Here is a 15,423-nt window from a genome sequence, read left to right as displayed (position 1 = left end):
GTGAGTTGTACATGTAAAGTTTCAGAAGGAAATTAGTCTCTGTTGAATTTTTTATCATCTAGCAAAGTAATATAATATAATCCCTTCCTGTCCCATATTTCAAGAATCATCTAATTTAGTCTTGGTTAAATATTATTCTATTTATTCTTAAATAATAATTTAAGAAATCATGCAAAAGGGTGTAGGATATGGGAGATAAGCATAGAATACTGAGTGGCTGTGCTGTGCCTATCCGTATACTAAATACTTATATTTAAATTTTCAATAGACTTATTTAAGAACAGTTGTAGATATTCAGAAGAATTGTGAAAATGGTATAGATAGTTCCCATCTATTTTACATCTGGTTTTCCCTATAATTAGCATCTTACATTAGTAAGATGTTACAATTGATGAATCAATATTGACCCATTATTATTAACAAAAATTCATTTTTTCTTATGATTTTCTCAGAATGTATCTAGTATCCTTTTCTGTTCCAGGTTACCACATTTCATTATCTGTTAAGTGTTTTTTGGTTCCTCCTGACTGTGACAGATTAGTATTAGAAATCAAGACATGAGTTCTAGGGGTGCTGATTGCTATTATTGTCCACCTATATATTTTTATTCCTTTTATTCCGGTGGCGGTGGGGGGGGGGGGGAACAAACAAAACAAAACAAAACAAAACAAAACAAAACAAAACACCAACTGTGTTTATGGCTATGCTCTGAAAAAGAGCTGAAAGTGAAAATAGCACCTATATACATGGAACCCTCCCACATCCTCTCAGCACCCTCTTGTGCATTGATCTGATCTTTGAGAAAAGGTTTTATGTATTACATAACTGTGTTTTGGAAAAAGAGGATAATTAAAAACATATTGTACTGATATTGGAGTTTTGGAGAAAATTTTAGTAGTAAGAATGGTTTTCACTAAACCTATCGATAGGAATACTTTATGATTAGCAAACCAAAGGGAAAAATGTTCTGGAAGAGCTTAAGACACCTATTAAAATGGAAGTGGTGTGAGAGGAAGGTGGTTAGCAATGTCTAAAGAATTACTGTCTTTGGGCATGAGGGTAATCTGGCTGCTACACCTGTCTTGGCATTGATCGTCAGGGTTGATTCGGCTGACCTGACTGGTGAGGTGCATTTCCCTTCCTCCCTCCCTGCTCCACGTGCATCCCTCCCAAAGCTGTGAAGCTGCGCTCTAGGTGGAAGAGGACCTTCTTTGGTCAAGGGTATAAGAGTAGCTGTGCTCCCCTGCTAGAACCTTCAGACAAACTCTCAAGCACCATTTGTAGGAGAAAGCAGGGCAGTCAAGTCTCTAAGACTAGGAGACACTGCATGTTGCCGGCGGCCTTAATTAAAAAAAAATTTATATATATATATATATATATATATATATATATATATATATATACACACACACACACACACACACACACACTGTTTAAATATATGATAAGATTTAATTTTGTAAAGTACCTATCAACTCCCTCTTTAATGTAAGCATTTTACATTATTATTAATTTATACTTGTGTAGCACACATTATTGAGTACCATTATTATTATTTTCAATTGGCCAGTGTTGGTGGTTTGTACCAAATTTTTCGATTTTAAGTGGCAGAACCATGGATTCAGTGTTTTAGCTATTAAGGTTACAGCTATATAATAGTCCTTGTTTCAAAATATGTATCTTGTCTGGAAGGACAGAGCCTAATTTGCTCTGTGTATTGTTGCTTTATTTGTACCTTAAAAAGACTGTTTCAACATTTTGTCAAACTTTGAGCTTCTGGGTGACTTCTGCATAGCGGGGCAAGTACCGTTTATCCAAGGCTTTTTTAAATAGTGTAGGTTCCTTGATCCAAGGAGAAGTTATATAGACTCCCAGGATGATAAATTAGATATCTTGTGAGTCAAAGGACAAAGGTATCAGACTAGGCACTGAAGCCAGGGAAAGAAAACCTATACTCAGGATCTATGTTGGTTACAACATGACAGTGAAAATACAAATCTTCTATCATCCAAACTATTGCGTTGTGTCACTTTGAACTCAATCCCCTTCCCATATGGCAACCATTAATCTACTTTCCATTACTGTTAGTTTCCCCCCACCGCCCCTAGAATTCCACTCAACAGAAACTATGTGTAACAGATAATGTATGTAGCCATATTTGTCTTGATGTTTTCACCTAGCATAACGCTTTGGAGATGCTTCCATAATGTTCCACCTATCAGTGGTTTATTTATTTTCATTGCTATATAGTGTCCCATTGCCTAGATGAACCACAATTAATTTTTCCATTGGTGCCCATCAGGATATTTTTCAGATTTTGTCCATTATAAATAAAACTGTTATAAATATTTAGATGGAAATCTTTGTGTGGACATATGGTTTCATTCTCTTGTGTGAATATCTAAATGTAGAATGCCTGGATTGAATAGTAAATACACGTTTAACTATATGATGGATTGCCAACTCCTTTCCAACATGATTTTGCCGCAGCCCCTCAGAGAAAACTCTAAAACATGCAAACATGTTGGCTTTTCCAGTATAAGGCACCAAGTAGTAGGCTCATGTAATAGTTTTCAAATAACAGATATCTGAGGACTAAAATTCCAGTAAGTGGAATATGCTTTCATATAATATGTAAAAAATGATTAATTCATGCAATATATTCAAAATCAGTATAATGTTTAAGTGTTCTACTTCTCTTAAAAAATATTTCCCTGTCCTTTTCCCATCTGTCCATTGATCTAAATTTCATTGAGGTAATAAATCATTAAGATATTTTGTCTCTCTTACTTGGAATGATTTTGATTTATTAATGAATCAAGGGCAATGCTGAGATTTGACCTTATAGCATCGGCACATTTTGAGATGTTATTAAGGAGAATCTTAGAGATTTGAAGGAAGTGCTCTCAGGGAAGGAAGAATGACAGGTATGACCCTGTGAATCACTTTTCTAGCAATTATAAGATTATTCATGAAGTTAGTGGTTTTATTCACATTATAACACATCAATTAGGCATTGTTTAGGGACTATAACATGTAAGTTAAATTTCTATTCAACAATGTATTATGCTAGATATCACTTATCTTAGTTCATTGTATTCTAAATTTTGAAAAATATAAAATATAATAAATATATTAAAATATAAATTCTAAATTTTCCAAACATATTATCAAAACAGTGTAATAATGAATATCATGAATAAAATTTTCTGAGAAGTTGTTGAGTTGAAAGCTACCTCTCCACTTATTATTTATAACTAATTATTACTAAGTAAGTGAATTACTAAATAAGAGAATTTACTAAAATTCATTGGGTGAATTCTGATTTTTTGGGGGGCACAACATATCAGTCTTTTAAAACTCACTTTGTCTTGGTGACATTTCTGTGTATAATTAGTCCTAATAAACCTGATAATTCCAGAAAATGCCAGAATTATGTGCTTTACTCACTGCTCAATAACCACTACCCTAGAATTTGCTATTTTTTTGCAATGACAAGGGGTCATTTAGTAACAAAAACAGGCATTAAAAGGCTTTTCATTATTATACTAGCAGAAGAATGGTCAGTGTGTGTCATCATATAGTTTGGCCATTCACATTTATCTTCATGTTCTAAGTTAAACATGATTCTATCAACAAACACATTATTAAGTTGCCATATAAACATGGAAAATTGAGGAAAAGAGTTAGAGGAAAGCAGCTGGTTAGATTCTATTTCCAAGCCCATATAATAAACACCATGGTTATTGATGAAGAGCATCTTAAAATTCCTCTCTGCTTTACTAAAATTTAGACATGCTTCTTCCTGACTTGAGGCCCGTGACTGCCTTTTCTTAGAGCATTTATTGAGAAAACTTTGATTCTTTGGGACGTAAAGCTTTTTAAAAGCCTCTTGCAAGTTTTCACAACCCAGCAATGTCTTTCTGAACGACCTAGGAACCATCTCACGGAAATGTCATCTTCAAGGAAGATAATGCTCCTATCTCATGGTCTCTGTGACAGGGGACAGGAGCCTAATTTAGAAAGGTGCCATGCTCCAAATTGTAAAACTATCACCTGTCATTACATACAAGAAAGTTTGCTTTTCCCTGGGTAAAGTCAATTAGCAAACACAGATGGCCTAAGACACCCACTCACCCCAGTTCTAAAAACCTTCTATCTTTTGAGAATCACTTAGTAAATAATTAAAAACATAATAAATATATGAGATTCTGAAGAATAGAAGAGACTTGCTAAGTAGCCAAAATAACTTTTATAGATAGGTCATGAATTGCCTTTATGATTTTTTTTTCTTAAATCATTCATACTGACTATTATCAGAAAGCCTGAGGTAGAAGGGCATTTGTGATGAGCCCTGGGTGTTGTAAATGATGAATCACTGGATTCTATACTTGAAACTGACATTGCACTGCATGTTTACTAGCCAGAATTTAAATTAAAACTTGAAAAACAAAAATGTACCAGATCCATGGATGCTCTTCCTTGTAATTCACTGACAACTTGGAATTGTATTTCTGATAACATTAATTGAGGCATTTCTCCCCAGTAGTATAAAACAAGAAGATTTTGCAACTAATTGTTTTTTCCCCTTTTTTCTCATATACTACAGTTCAAATTTTTATACACAATCTTATTTCAGCACAAATGAGTAAATATTGCAGGTATAAACTATTGTGATACGCATACAAATAAATCGCTACTTACAGTATAGTTCTATTTTTATTTTTATATGCCTAATATAGTACTCTATACACTGTTGACAAACCTATTTAAAATTGAAAGCATTTTTTCCAAGACTATTTGCTATATATATGCAGAATTAAATGGAAGTGAATCAAAAACAGACGCCAAACGCTGCTAATGTCAGGGATTTCTTCATAGGACAAGAATAAGACAGAGTGATTATTATTATTCTCATTATTATTATTATTATTATTATTCTCTTTACAGCCTTTCTCTGTAAAGGCTTGGTACACAGATTAACAATCCTACATTATTTGTTTATTTTATTTAATTTCAAATAATATACCATCTTAGTGTCAAATAATATCATCTTAGTGTCAGTGAGGGAACATTTTAGTAATTAAAGTTGACTCAGAAGAATATAATTAAAATTAAACTGGACATAGAAATGTATATATGTGTATAGGTATACATGTGTATATGTTTGTCTGCATTTGTTATGTATATGCATGTGTGCATAATATTTTAGAATTTAAAGATATACATTAACATATACAATTTTTAACACATTTATGAGTATATATTTTGTAGCATATATGCATATGTCTATATAATATATTATCCAATTAGGTTGTTAAGTGGTTCTATATCTCTCTCTATCATCTATCTTTACTTATCTCTTCATATCTATATCTATCTCTACTTACATGCCTGTCTACCTATCTACTTATCAGTCTGTGCATTTGTCCATCTGTACAATTCTGTCTCCTCTTTAGATTTACTATTTCACCATCTGTATTCATGTAACCATTAAACTTTGTAATGTCCAGAGAAGTCACTGTATGGTACAGTCGTATCATCAGATACTGCTTGAGAGTGGAGCTCAGACTTATGATCGGAAAAAAATTTTCAAGGAGGAATGATCCAATTTAATATAAGGACATTAATTATTTTTGACTTCAGAGATGTCAGAGAGAAAGATACAGAAGCATGATGAAGGCTAAATACTTGTATGTCTTGTTTGAAAGTCATTTTTTTACTAAGATTACGGTAGTTAGATAAACGCTCAAAGAGCAAGTAGGAACACAATTTAGGAAACTAATGCATATATTCAAATTAACTTCTCAATGAAAGCAAGATTATCTTTGTAGCCTAAAATATTATGGGAACAATGAGGACACCACTTAAACAGTTTGTTGTAGAAAAATGAAAACTCGTAGGTATTAATGAAATATTTAATTTTATCACATAGTACAGGTGACATTTTCTGTTTTTCAAAATAAGTCTTGAATTAATTTGATGGATTTCTTCTCATTTGATGACAATTTAGAGTCATACTTTTCCATATCTATGGTTTGATCAGGTTAATTGGGCATTAATATCATAAGGGATATTATATACAACATACAACTAGTTGGATTATATGTCTGATTTTAATATACAGTTCATAATTTTGCTGAACAATTTAGAAAATGTGTAACTAGATATCCAAATACTATCATTGTGGCTGTAATTGAAAATGCTGTACGTAATAGAGATAAAAATTCATTTTCAATGCAACTTTGTGAAAGAGTGACACCTATCACTGTATAAATGCTGACCATCTCCTACAGAAATGTTAAGATACTGACATATTGTGAACCTATAAACTGGGGGTCTTGCCTTTGAGGTAAATTCAGTGACTGTTTCATTTTCAGGGTGTCACCAATGGCACTGCTTAGTACAGATATCAGAAAACTTTTTCTGTAAGGAGACAGATGATAAATATTTTTCTGTTTTGTGGGTGTTACATATGGTCTCTGTTGCAACTACCCAACTCTGTTGTAGTGTAAAAGCTACAATATACTCCCGAGTGACAAATGTGACAATAGCAGAAACAGCGAGTGGTCTCAAAAAATATGAAACTCAAGAGGATAATAATAGTGTGGGCTGCTCCCTGTGTCTTAAGAATATCCTCCCATTATCCTTAATTAGGATATTTTTGGCTTGATTAGGAAAGTCTTATATTTCTGTATCTCCTTCTCCTTAGTTGCTCTAACCTAGAATATACTCAACCCTTCTTCACCATCATAATAATTGGGCTATTTAATAGTGAGCACTTTTTGGTGGTGACCAAAAAATACTGATTTAAACTTTTCATTTCCCTATTTAATTCATCCCCAATTTGTGTTACAACTAAGATCAACTTAAGTGGCTATGTCCCTCTTCTTCTGTTAGATAGTCTCAACTTTTTTTTCTATGAAAGGAAATATCTTTACTAAAGAAAAAACAAGTTAGAACTCAACTTCCTCATATGAATATTACCTTTGATCCCATCCTTTTATATCCATAATATTCTCTTTCCAAATATGAAGGTAAGAAGATCCTCTTTATTCCTATAATTGGTCTCAGAAATGTGAGCCCAAATGAGCCACCTCTAAAGAGTTTAGAGACTGCCACCGTTTTAGGAAATTATTTAATGCCTCTTCACTTCTTTAGAAAAACATTCTGATAAGGGTTAATGGGACATTATATAATAGCTATTATATACAATATTTAACTATTTGGATTATAAACCTGATTCCAAATTCCCTGGTAGGTAGAAGATATGAAGAGATTGAGGCTCACATGCCCAGTGGAAGAATCATTCAGTTAGGTCTGGCAAAAAATGGCCTTTTATCTAGCACTCCAAGTGCAGTCCCTGTAATTACAACATGCTTTGCCAAACTGAAGCTAGAGGTTTCATATACCATTGTGCCTATTTTTGTCATTTCTATGAAACCTTATGTAGTCACCTTTTAGCTGTTATATTACCTCACAAATATGCAGTGATTTCCAAAGTGTTTGTGAACTATGTATTATTTTATTTTTGTCTGATTTTCCCAATATTTAGCACAATGCTTGGAACAAGTAATGTATTCAAAGTGTTGGGTAAATTTGTGAAAACCTCTCCAGACAATCGAGTTACCTGTCCATCAGTCTACTCAGGAGGAATGGTGTGATAAAAAATTGTCTGCAAACATTTCCTGGATGTCTGTGTATATCAAGAAGTGAATACTGCATTAAATATAATACACATTAACATGCATCTAATTAATTAGGTTCTTGTGCATGATAAAAGAATAATGGGAAACTCTAAAAGATATCGCTTTGAGATATTTCCCTCTGGACTCATTTACAAGCTAACAGAAGGATGTAAATCTGGTAATCGGTAAAATTTGCATATTTGTGAAAGAAAGATCTGTGGGATGATAGATCTTTAAGAACTTTGTTCTATTGATATTTTATAAGTTCATGCCATGGGATTGTGAATCCATTTGGGAAAAAAAAAAGCTTTCCTAGAAAATTTGAGGCTAAACACACTGAAATATAATAATGTCTAATGTAAAACACTAAAGATGCATATAAACTTCTTATTGAGAAAACTTCACTTGTCTTTGATTTTGCATTTTTCTTTGCATATCACAAAGAAGTCTGTACATAAAAGTTCATAAGTAAAAGAATACAGTTGATAGTATTAATGAAATACAAGAATATTTGAAGATCTCTGAAAAATAAAATAACTGCTTTCCTTTAGATTATGTGAACAGCATTTTTATTATGTATAAATATTTAAATGAAATATTTTTAAACAACAAATCCAATCTTTCAACGTTTTTTTCCCTTTAGTTGTACAAGAGGAGTTTCTAACCTGGGAACCTTGGCTTACAGTTAGCATTCTGACTACATCTACTAGATACTATAAGAAGACTAATGCATACTTGAACACATGAGATTTTACAGAGGAGAGATCATACATATAAAAAGGATTTTTAAAGTTTTTTAATGTTTATTTATTTATTTCTGAGAGAGAAGGAAAGAGAGACAGAGAGACAGAGAGACAGAGAGACAGAGAGAGGGAGAATCCTAAGCAGGCTCCACTTTGTCAGCACGGAGCCCAATGCAGGGCTCCCTCTCATGAACCATGAGATAATGACCTGAGCTGAAATCAAGAGCGGGATCCTTAACCGACTGTTAAAAAAAGGATTTTTAAAAAAATCTATTTAATCAAAAATGGTTAAGAAGCAGAGGTGCATACAAAAGGATCAAGAAACTTAATTTTGGTTGAGGTTAAAAAATTTTATTGATGTGTACCACCTAATATTAATATTAGTAATGCATTCTTTTAATAGTAACCATAATGTTGTTTTGCTAATAAGAATCAAGTCTTTGTACTTGTTAAGTCTTCTAACTGTAAGATCGATCTTCGCCTAGTTTACCATTTTACCAGTTACATACTTCTCTATCAGTTTTAGATCTCTGCTCAAATGCCTTCTCTGACTACCATATCTAAAATAACCACTTTCACCATCCTTTATAATTTCTTTATTCTGCTTGTTAATTCCTTGAAGCACTTCACACATGCAAGCATCATGAAGTTAGTGATATCATGTCATGTTTACTACTGTGTCCTTAACTACCTAAACATTTCATAGGGGTTCAATAAATAATTAGTGACTATTGAATATTGAATGCATGACACTATAAGAATTCCCTATCCAACCTAGTATTGATATTACACCAATATAAATATTTGACTTAGCCCAATACCTTTCCTGTTGTAGGTTCATAATTTTTGATGAATAAACCTGAATCAACACATATTTCTAAAGCTATCATGTATTTGAGAGATATTTCTACATAAATAATTGCATAAAATACTAAACAAACATTTATTAAGAGTATTATTAATAATGTATGCTCTTCTGTTTTTGTTTCTTTAATTATTGAGTTAGAAATATTTCAATGCCACATCTTCCTTTTCCATTTGTCTATTAATGAGCACAAGGTTTCTACATCTTGGCTATTATAAATAATGTTGCAATAAATATAGGGATGCATATATCTTTTCAAATTAGTGTTTTCATTTTCTGTGGATAAATACCCAGTACTGGAATTATTGGATTATATGGCAATACTATTTTTAATTGTTTTAGGAACCTCCATACTGTTTTCCACAGTGGCTGCACCAATTTACATTCCCACCAACAGTGTATGAGGCTTCTTTATGGTATCTAAAAAAAAAAAAAAAAAAAAAAAAAAAAAGAATAAACAGAGAAACAAATAAAGAATGGAATCAGACCTATAAATACAGAGAACAAACTAATGGCTGCCAGAGGGGATTGGGGTGTGGGGATGGGCAAGTGAATGAAGAGAAGTTAAAGATACAGACTTCCAGTTACGGACTGAATAAGTTATCGGAATAAAAGTCAATGCATAAGGATTATAGTCAATGATATTGTAATAGCATTGTATAGTGATAAATGGTAGCTACATTTGTGGTGAGCATCGCATAATGTATAAACTTGTTGAATAGTTATGTTGTATACCTGAAACTAATGTACTATTAGTTGCATATCAACTATTCTCAAATAAAAATTCTTTAGAAAACATTTTAATGCCAATAGACTTACTAGTTGACAAATTTCCTTTAAACTAACAATAAGAAGGTGAGAATAGAAAAAACTTACAATTGAATATAGTAAAACTTGGAATGAATAGAGAAGAAAACATAATAAAATTATCAAGATTCAAATTATATTTGAGAAAATTTTGCAAGGAAAAGCATAAACTACAACAGAAGTCGGTGCACTTATGGTCAATAGTAAAATAGTACACAGATTTTTAAATAAAAATACTAGGTTATTTTTCCTTCCAAACTTCATTGCATATTTTAAGGTTGCTTTTGCTTCCCAAAACAAAGAATAAATTCCCAAAGAACACTGTTAGTAATGACAGAGATAAGCCAGTAGATAACTAACATACTAATGTTCTATTAGAAATTGTTATTTTGACCCATTTATTTCAATTCTGTTGTCAGTTTTGTGAAAATAACTTAAGAATATAGATGATACTCTATACGCAAGAAGAAAATTAGTGCCTATTTAATAAGAAAAGAAATACATTAAAATATATTAAAGAACTAACTCTGAAAAACAACATAACATTGAAAAAAAATAAAAACAATAATGTTACCTGTATATATGATATTAATGAATGCTTTAAAAATCATAATTATGTTCTGTACTATGATTTTTAAATTTGTTTAAAATCTTGTTATTAAAAGATAAACATTGATCTAGAAATTAGGTCCTAAGTTATTTACTTTTTAAATAAATAGATTTTTGAATAAGTTCACTGCTGGTATCATTCTTAATGTTCCACTTTAGTTTGTTGATGTATCGCAAATAAATGATTTTTCATAACAGCACTTTAATTTTAAAGTCTTTTAAAGTCTTTTAAAATAATTTGTATATTTTCCTATTAATTTAAAAGTTAATTATTTTAGAAGGAGCTGCATTTAACACTCAGCGGTGTGTCAGTCAAGAAATATGTATTGGGTCCATACTCTGTATTAGGTATTCTGCTGGGTTTCAAAAATTAAAGCATGAACAAGACAAACATATTTATTATTTTTAAAAATGTTGTGGTCTATGAGGGTAGAGAGATAATTAAAAGTCCAACTAATTATTAAGAAGTGATAAGTTTTTTGGGGCGCCTGGGTGGCGCAGTCGGTTAAGCCTCCGATTTCAGCCAGGTCACGATCTCGCGGTCCGTGAGTTCGAGCCCCGCGTCAGGCTATGGGCTGATGGCTCAGAGCCTGGAGCCTGTTTCCGATTCTGTGTCTCCCTCTGTCTCTGCCCCTCCCCCGTTCATGCTCTGTCTCTCTCTGTCTCAAAAATAAATAAACGTTAAAAAAAAAAAAAAAAAAAAAAGTGATAAGTTTTTTAATAAAGGAAATAAAGAGACTATGAGTGATGAATTATGATGTTTCACTATATACACACGGTACAAATAATCTTACTATTGAAATTATAGTATTAAATTATTGCCATTATTATCTAAGATATGTTTCTGCATTCAAAGTTTGTAGAACTGCCCCAAGAGGCAAAACTCTTATTTCTAAAGTGTCTTAAAAATAATTTCATTTTGGGGCGCCTGGGTGGCTCAGTCAGTTGGGCTTCCGACTTCGGCTCAAGCCATGATCTCATTGTTTGTGAGTTCAAGCCCGGCATCGGGCTCTGTGCTGACAGTTCAGAGTGTGCAGCCTGCTTCTGACTCTGTGTCTCCCTCTCTCTCTGCCCCTCCCCCGCTCACACTCTGTGTCTCTCTTTCTCTCTCTCTCTTAAACACAAATGAACATTAAATTAAAAAAAAAATCATTTCATTTTACCTCATGTAGACTCTACCCAGAGTAAAAAAATTCTCCAAAAGCCCCAATAATTTATTTCAATTAGTCAGTTATTTGTAAAAACAAAAAGGGATTGACCTGATATTTTATTTGTCTTCACTCCATAAAAATAATCCTTAAACTCAATTAATGTGACAAAATTAAGTTTTCACTAGGTATTTAATTTTTCAACCTTATATCTATTTGGCCTTAAATTCTACAACTTGGCCTCATACAACTGTACAATGTAAGTTTAGGAGATGACATGAAACAGCCACTGGAGATGTTAAGTCTGCGAAAAAGCTGCAATTTGAAAATCTCGTTCTTCTTCAAAACACAATCTTCTCCCTTTGCCTGTGGATGTCAAAAATTTCAGTAGCAATAGTTTATGATCAAGCTATCGTGCTATGTATTTATTCCAGCTACACATATACCTAATAAACAACATTTCACAACTGCTCTTTAAGCCATACTGTGGTCAATGAAACACGTCACATCTGAGATTTGACATCAGTTGAAGCACTAGGACTTAGGGAGCTCAGATAAGCTTTCAGCAATGACAGAATGTGTTCCTTTTAGCATTAGCATCAAGTGGCTTCTATCTAGGTATTATGTTAAAAGAGAAAATAATCTCTAGCACATGATATAAAAAGAGGAAGTCATGGGGATTGGCATCTTTATATACAGAACCTGAAGAGTTCACAGTTTGAAATGTTATAATCCTCTCTCAACGTTATAATTATCGCCTTCAAAAATTTCTTTGAAAGTGTTCTTTTATTATCTCAGTACACAATGGTATGCCAGATTATAACTCCTTTTTCAGTGAGATATTAAATTATCCATATTGGGAAGCACAAATATTTTAGCAAGCAAAAAAATAAGCAATGGTTTTACCACAGAGACATGACATTTACAATGGATGTCTTTGTCACTTACTTTATTGCTAAAATGATATAGATTTATCAAATTCCTAAAATATGTTACTGTAAGTTCTCCCTCTGGCTATTTAATTTTATTGGATATACAATATAAGTCTGAGTATCAGTTTAAAGAATGTCGAAACAAATTCCTAAAATTGAAATTTTGTTAAATGTAATGAAGTACACATTTAGTGTTTCTGCCAACGCATTTAAGCATAGGATCATCTGTGTTTCCAGCATTTATTCAGAATTATAGAATATTTTTGTAATAAAGTTTGAGTGACATTAAAAATTCTGCACGTGGGGGGCGCCTGGGTGGCTTGGTCGGTTAAGCGTCCGACTTCGGCTCAGGTCATGATCTCACGGTCCATGAGTTTGAGCCCCGCGTCGGGCTCTGTGCTGACAGCTCAGAGCCTGGAGCCTGTTTCAGATTCTGTGTCTCCCTCTCTCTCTGCCCCTCCCCTGTTCATGCTCTGTCTCTCTCTGTCTCAAAAATAAATAAACGTTAAAAATTTGAAAAAAAAAATTCTGCACATGGAATTTTTTTTTAATATAAAGTGACCATGGTCATTTTATAGGATTCCTTACTCAAACACCTGCTTTGGGGAGGGAGGGGGGATGGTCTAAAACTGACCACGCAAGTGTTGGCCAAAGACAGAGCAGAGAATCCAAAATCTGGCTCAGGTTGTATTGACTCCATTAGGCCTTAGTTCTCTCCTCTGTAAAATGAGGGCTGTGCCGCACCCACTGAAGAAGTTCTGTGACCTCAAACACCATTTTAGGCTCTGCAGTGTTCCATTCTGAAGGGTTCAGAGAGTTCCAGCAATTTGAAGGTGGCATAAATGAGGATCAGGCACTGATACCCTGCCACACAGACCCATCTGCGTACTTGGAATGTCCTGAAGCCACAGGTGAGGTGGGGGGAGGGGTTCAAAGCATCTTTTGCCCTGGATGGAAGGGATTCCAGAAGATGACCACAGACTGGACCATCAGAGGTGCAAAGCCAACAATCTACAACCTGGAGGTCAATTTCCCAGATCCCAGGTTGCGGCAGTCCACACTTGAGACAGATTTTTCTGACGCTCCAATTACAAAATAATTCCATGTTTCAGATTGGGGCTGGAAAGGCAGCATTATAAAACTGCGTGGAGAATTTTAAGATCATATTCATATTTTCCAAAGGTAATTTTGGTATAGTCCTCATTATGGCACGTTTCCAAGAATATGTTTAGCAGGAAAAAGCCTTTTTTTTTCTCTCCCAGCTGTTAGAGTTTTGTTATTCAGGATTATGCCTGTAGCGTAATTTTGAAGAGTAGTAGGCCTTCATTTTATATACCAATACAATTTTTTTAATCAGCACTAACACCAATTCATCTCAGATTTATTACATAAAAAAAGTGTGTAGGTCTTCTGTCCAGGTAATAACTAAATGCTGTAAAGTTATCACAGGTACAATTGTATCCAAGAAACTACACTAATGGAATATAATGCTTAAAATCTTAATTACACACAAATCAGCATATTCCAAACAAAGGTTGTAGAGCTACAATTTGTTCTAACACTTTCTATAATTCATTAGAGTATATTTTTCTTTCTGGATGTGAATTTCAACATAAAATTGAATAGTTCATTATTTAAGAAGACAGAATATAAAATCTCAGGTGAATATTAAGAAAATAGACCCAAATTGCCATTTGAAAAATCTCCCAAGATTTCTTTTAGTGATCCAAATTTATTATCAAGTGCTATTTATTTATTTATTTTTAAATGGAATTTATTTATATTGAGAGAGAAAGAGAATGGGGGTTGGGTGGAGGTAGGCAGAGAGAGAAAGAATCCCAAACAGTCTCTGTGCTATCAGTGCAGAGCCCGAGGCAGTGCTCAAACTCATGAACCACGAGATCATGACCTAAGCTAAAATCAAAACTTGGATGCTTTACTGGATTGAGCCCAGGCGTTCTGGAGCATGGAAAGTACCCTGTTGGCTTAGTCATGTGGTGAATTAAATTGTTTTGATACAAGTCATCTGAATCATTTTTGACAAAACTCTATTCAGATAACTTTATTTGTATGAATACAGAACTTTATACATGTAGCTTTCAGCTCTTGATTCAGAAATATGCTCATCTGGAACAAACTGATGGTTGCCCGTGGAAGGGGAAGGGGAATGGGGAAGGCAAAATGAGTGAAAAGGAGTGGGAGACACAGGATTCCAGTTATGGAAAGAGTAAGTCATGGGAATAGAAGGTAGAACATAGAGAATACAGTTTGTGGTGTTGTAATAGCATTGTATGGTCATAGATGCCATGTACACTTGTGGTCAGTTTAGCATAACGTATAAACGTATGGAACCACTATGTTGTATGCCTGAAACTAATATAACACTGTGTGTCAACTATACTTCCATTTTAAAACAAAGGAAATATGCTCATTTTGGGGACAGGGATGGTGGCCGGCCAACCCCAACACTAGTATAGCTTACTGGTATACATTTAGGAATACTTCAGGTCTTTCTGGAAGTTTGTTGAGCCACTAAGTAGGATAATTATTTAATACATATTTTTATTGACTCTGAATTTCACAATTTGGAGAAATATGTTAAGGACAAAGGTGAAGTACTTTGGTACTACA

Source organism: Leopardus geoffroyi, chromosome B1 (assembly GCF_018350155.1).
Source record: "Leopardus geoffroyi isolate Oge1 chromosome B1, O.geoffroyi_Oge1_pat1.0, whole genome shotgun sequence".
In the NCBI taxonomy this organism is placed as follows: domain Eukaryota; kingdom Metazoa; phylum Chordata; class Mammalia; order Carnivora; family Felidae; genus Leopardus; species Leopardus geoffroyi.
Note: the sequence above shows the minus strand (reverse complement) of the source record.